This window comes from Lissotriton helveticus, chromosome 12 (assembly GCF_964261635.1).
Source record: "Lissotriton helveticus chromosome 12, aLisHel1.1, whole genome shotgun sequence".
In the NCBI taxonomy this organism is placed as follows: domain Eukaryota; kingdom Metazoa; phylum Chordata; class Amphibia; order Caudata; family Salamandridae; genus Lissotriton; species Lissotriton helveticus.
The window spans coordinates 511,359,737-511,365,717 of NC_136073.1; the positions used below are offsets into that span (position 1 = coordinate 511,359,737).

General features: G+C 39.8%; 1 pseudogene; it reads right to left on the reverse strand.

Annotated features, from left to right (window-relative positions):
* Positions 1-1,431: 1,431 nt before the first annotated feature.
* On the reverse strand, positions 1,432-1,905 carry LOC144798647 (large ribosomal subunit protein uL23 pseudogene; annotated as a pseudogene).
* Between the last annotated feature and the right edge of the window lie 4,076 nt (positions 1,906-5,981).

Sequence of the window (5,981 nt, forward strand, 5' to 3'; positions counted from 1 at the left end):
AAATCAACAGATTTAGAGAATTTTTCTATGTTGACAGGCATCCAGCCACATTACGTTTAACTGATAGAGATGACCATAAACAATCCAGACTGGTCATTTGTAACTCCTATGTGTGCTGCATTGTGCTGCACACATAGAAGTTGCAAATCGTCATATTTTCTAAATGATTGTTTATGTGCCTACTGCTCTGATTCAGAATGTTGTGCAGCATAGTATTCCAGATCTTATTATCATAGCTATGTAGATAGCGTTACTTATAATAGCAGAATTTCCACGCACAGAATTCACAGCCAAATTATAGTAGTCCACAACTCAATATTATGTCTATGTAAATAGCACTACTTATAATAGTAGAATTTCCACACACAGAATTTGTGTTAAATTATTTTGTTCATGCATCCAGTTTTACACCAATTGAAGGGTGAAATGAAATGAAATGAAATGAAATGAAATGAAAAATTGCATTTGTATAGCGCATAACTGCCCTGGGGCCTCGCAGCGCTCAAAGGGTGAGAGACACTAGCAAAGATGGGTGGATAAAAATTCACCATTGCTCACAAAATATTATAGGTCATATTTATCAAATATTCACTCAATGCAACACAGCAATCCACCTTGTGCTGCATGAAAGGGGAGGAGAGGAATTCACTGTATTTAGCATTATACTGCACATTCCTGCTCCTTGCCTTCTCTGGCGCACAAATTGCTGCTTAGCGCCAACACAGGTACCCTTGCACCATAGTACAAGGGTGCCCACATTGTAGGTAGGATTGTTTTTGTGCAGAAAGGGGCACCTTCTTGCAAAAAACAATCCTCTAAGGCTGTTTACTCATTACTGTGTGCCACAGAATGCCTCATATGTAGAAAGAGAAAAGAACAAGGACAAATAAGCATATATGTCCTCATTTTGCCTTCCCTGAAGAGGCGTAGCATTTTGACACATTGCCAGGTTTACCACTGATGGTATCTCTGAAAATATACCAAAATCTGTGGATAGATGTGTAGAAACACCCAGACTCAGCCAATAGAATGTATCCCTGGGACAGAGTAATGCAAGGCAGCAACTTGTGCTGCCTTGCATTACTCCAGATTTACCAAGCCACACAGGGCCATACAAGGTGGCCTTGCATGTCCTGGTAAATCTCATCTATGTTTTGCGTTGCACTTGCCTTATTTATCTTGCATGGTGGAAAGACAACACAAAACATTGATAAATATGCCCCTATACTCCTCCTTGTTTGTACTACCGATACTGTGGTACACCATGCATGTTTGAAGAAATACTGTGCCCAAGTAAAATTCTAGATTGTGCTTTATAACTGGACTTCCTGCATATTTTTTCACAAGCAAGACTATGCATGTGGATATTTTTGCATATGAATACGGACAGTGGTTTTTACATTTTATTCTGAACTGTCCGGCGTCTACAGATCAGGCTTAGATTATGCCAATTTTGTTGGCTACATCCAGTGCATCATAGTCTGGAGCTAGACGCACATATGCCTTCTTCTCGCCGTCTGGCCTGATCAGGGTGTTGACCTTGGCAACATCAATATCATAAAGCTTATTTACAGCCTGTTTGATCCGGTGCTTGTTAGCCTTGACATCCACAATGAAGACCAGCGTGTTGTTATCTTCAATCTTCTTCATGGCAGACTCCGTGGTAAGAGGGAACTTAATAATCTCATAATGGTCAAGTTTGTTCCTACGAGGATCACTCTTCCTGGGATACTTCGGTTGCCTCCTTAACCTCAAGGTCCTCGGCCTCCTGAAAGTGGGGGCTGTCCTAATTTTCTTCTTCTTGTGACTGTGAAAACCCTTAAGAACAGCCTTTTTAGCTTTCAAAGCCTTGGACTTTGCTTCAGTTTTAACAGGGACAGCTTCCTTCTTGGCCTTCGGTGCCATACGGACAGTGGTGTCGCTAGACCTACAGCCACCTGGGTAGAAGGGGGGGTGGCCGATGGAAGACTTGGTCCAGGAGGGGTGGCGACTGACAGACGACTTGTTCAGGGGGTAGGGGGGATAGTGGTAGTTAACAGCCACGACTCACCTACGCTGTCCCCAAGAAGAGTGCTGCCCGGGGCAGACCGCCCACCCCAGCTACGCTACTGAATATTTATTTTTCTTGTACCTTTTCCAAGAGTATACCTGGAACACTGTGAATGATTCAGGTTAGAAGGCTCAACCTAGAAAGTATTTGCCAGTTCCAAACAATCAGAAATCTCTACCCATATAAGGGAGGAAGCTTTCGGGTGCTGATTTCCTACCAATTTTAAAGAATCCGCTCAATGTATTAACAGATCAAATGAAAACATGTTTATGGTATGTCAGAAGTGGGTGCATTACACCATCGAGAGGAAGGAGACAGATATCCCATATAAAAGCCTACATTTATAGTTAAAACAGGTTAATAAAATGTAGCAGACACCCAGGAACAGCAAACAGCTAATCCGTTTGGGAAACATTAATTTTTATTTTACTCTTCAGATATATGTTGCATCAAAGCAAATTATGCTCAGTAGAAATATGTCCTTAATTGTATCCTTGGAAGTCATTTACATAGTATCTTATATATAGCATAAGCTTGGCATGTTATTTTCACAATATGGGTCTTCTCATTTGCACATAATAGCTATTGAGCAACAGAATGAGAATGCGCTCGCGCCTGCAATTTATTTCATATGCCACTGCCTATAGTACCATTGGATTACAATAGTGGAATATGCATTTATGGTAAATCGTTAGTTTAATAATGTAACGGGACGCGAGCACCCTGTGATGGCTTTTTCTTCTCCACAGAAAGGTTACTGACAGTGCAGTGCTGTGTATTTGACATGAAAGCACAAGTCAGAGCTCGGTTCAGCAGTGCATATATCATTGTGCTAATTTATTTATGAGGCCTATCATCGACTAAAGTCATTAAGATTTTTTCATAGGCGTGGAAATAGGGATTTAAGCTTCTGAGCATTAACTCAATCAATAACAATTAAAGTAGCACCTAGGAGAACAGAAATAGTTTGACAATTCTAGGCTTAGTTTCAAAGAGAATGACTAAAATATAAAAACATAACTCGATCCTTAACCCAGTTACGTCCTTGACGAAAAGTCCAGCAGATAAAAACAATTTTATTTTACTGCACACTGTAAAACACATTTTACATTATACATTATGCATTTTTGGCAACACCATTTAGATAAACTTTTCAAAATAGAGTTTATTGCCTAAGGATTTCTTTTACACAGGATAGTGGTTATATGTAGTGTTATTTGTTTGTAAATTAAACCACTCACTGTTGTTCATATAATCATTAGCAGAATGGTCATTTGAACGGAAGTCACAATTGTAATAATGACATTGATTGTGACCTTTTTGTGCTAGTCACATAGTTGAAATTGAACAATAGGGCCCTTGTTATGAATGGCCCAGAAATGGGCTGGATTTGCCCACTCCTGAAGTTAACAGGGGTTCCAGCATCTCCTGTGGTGTGGAGCATCCACCCCATGACGAGCCGGACCATGAAGGTCCACTAAGAAATGAGGACTAATATTATTAGGTAATAATATCTATTTGCTAATCCGGTTTAGAATTAGCAATTCTTCTGGACTGGGTATCTAAAGGTAATACGAAACATAAGGCTGCGAGAACGCATTTTGTTTTTTAAAACTGACATTTTGCCATTTTTAACCTCGTTTATTAAATATATGATAACTTTATTTTCCGTATTTAAAAAAATGAAGGATTCATACAATGCAAGCTGGCCTTCTTATGTCCTTACCTATTCCAGGTGCCACTATATTGCCACCATGGCGAGAATTACTAGGGTGGTAATTGAGAAAATTAAGGCTTAATTGCTAATTAGATGTCACCTCATATTATATGTTTTTGGTCTGTTGGATCATGAGACGTATACAAAATATTTGCACTTCAATTGTCTTTAACTTGAAAAATTTTGGTATTTGGCGGTTAGCATAATGTTTCAAGCCAATCAGTGAAAGTGCATGTATTAGGGTGAGGAGAACCTGCCAGGGGTAAACTTCTACCCTTTGACCCATTTGAAAGATCCCCTAACTAGTACACAAAGATCCAGGAATGAAACAACTACTGCAGATTGATATTTAGTTTTCTATCTTTGAATGTATTGTTCTTTTAAACAATCTAGCTGAAAATAAACTTGGCACAATTAAGCATTATAACGTGAAAGAGTTGGGCGTATTTGTATCAATTGTTCAGCTTTATTTTACTTGTAATGTTTTTCATATATACATTTTATATTTTATCTTTACTGTGATTAATGGACTTTTTGGGTGAGTAAATCTGGCAGTGACTGACATTTTCCCTTCGCTGGACCTCGTGCTCATTGGATCCTAATCTCTTAGGGCCTCATTTATGAGGCCTTGCGTCAGTTTTGCTCTTCCGCTGCGTCAATTTTTTGTGACGCATCGGCGGCGTAAAACATGCCTCCTGTTGCGCACTGTTTTCAAAGTGACGCATCTAAGCAGATGCGTCACTTTGTAAACCCCTGCACTACATTATACCTGTGTCAGGTGTAATGTATGCAGGGGGCCGTTCCCCCGCATAAAGCCTCGTAGAAGTGACGCAGTGAAATCTATGAGATTTCACTCCGTCACTTCTAGGACACCGTTGCGTCAAAATCTTGCGCCTGCCTGACAGCAGGCGTAAGACAGACGCAGGCCCTTTCACATGGGGCTTGCTCCATGTGAAAGGACGCATTGCTGGAGTTGCATCACTTGTGTGACACACTGCAGCAATGCTTCACTTTTGCGCTTACAGATACGTCAGAAATACTGACGTATCTGTAACTCGTTGCGACATGATGCGTCATACATTAAATATGACGCATCAGGTATGTCGCAAGGAGTGTGCACTGAGAAGTGGCGCATCGCTGCTTTCAGGCAGCGATGCGTCATTTCTCATAAATGAGGCCCTTAGGGTCCTTGTACTTTTGCATACTATAATCTGTATTTTCTAAATCCATGATTTGTCCTCGAAACATATTTTGCAACAGCACCACTTACAGAAGCTGGTGACAGTCCCTTATGCCAACAACTGAAAAAAAACTACCAGCATTTACAAATTTGACAAAACAACAGCTTAATGCATGAAACAAAATGCAAATAAGAATGTTGAAAAGATATAGTGGGTGTTGTTACTCAAATGAAGCCTTCATGCCTGAAGTAATCAAGAAGGTCCACAGGGATGCAAAGCACTGAGTAGCTCTTCGTGTGTGTGGTATCAACCTGTCCTCTCCATCTTCCCTTGTGCTCAGTAAATTATTCTGGTATTGACTTACATAAACATTCAGGGATCGTTTCATACAAACAAAAGCGTTCATCCATATTCTATGTATTTGCTCTGTGCTAAGCAGAAAAAGTTATGTTGAAAAATTTGCCTTGGATTATAGATCCAAAGAAAAATGAATACCATTTTTTGTGACCTGGTTTGTTCAGTTCGTCAGAACATAATGGTGGCTTGGAACCTGGTGTTTCTTTAAGATATTATGTTAGTCTAATGTTGCACCATAGAAAATAAAGATTTTAATTTTAACACAGTGTACAACTAACTACCAGCTATAACGTGACGTGTATTAGTAAGCCACACATTAACCCAGAAGGATATCTTGGCACTGAATAAGAGATGTTCATTGTTACCCAACTCAATGGTACTCAGTGTATCAACCTCAGTAAGATGAAAGACTGTGTGGACCAGCAGGATTTTAACTTGTGATGATGAGATGAATCACCTGTCCTTCCAGTGGACCCATTAGTCCACTAAGCCACCAGACTCAGCTATAGAACAATTATGTGAAAGAGGAAGTCCAGACCTTGACAAGAAATGCATAAATAATAATTTCCTACCTTTAGCTTCACTAATGTTTGTAGTGAGTAATAGACAGAAACGTGGAGACATTTTTAAGTATGCCTCTATATTAAACCATATCCTAGCCTGTGATTGTTCCGCC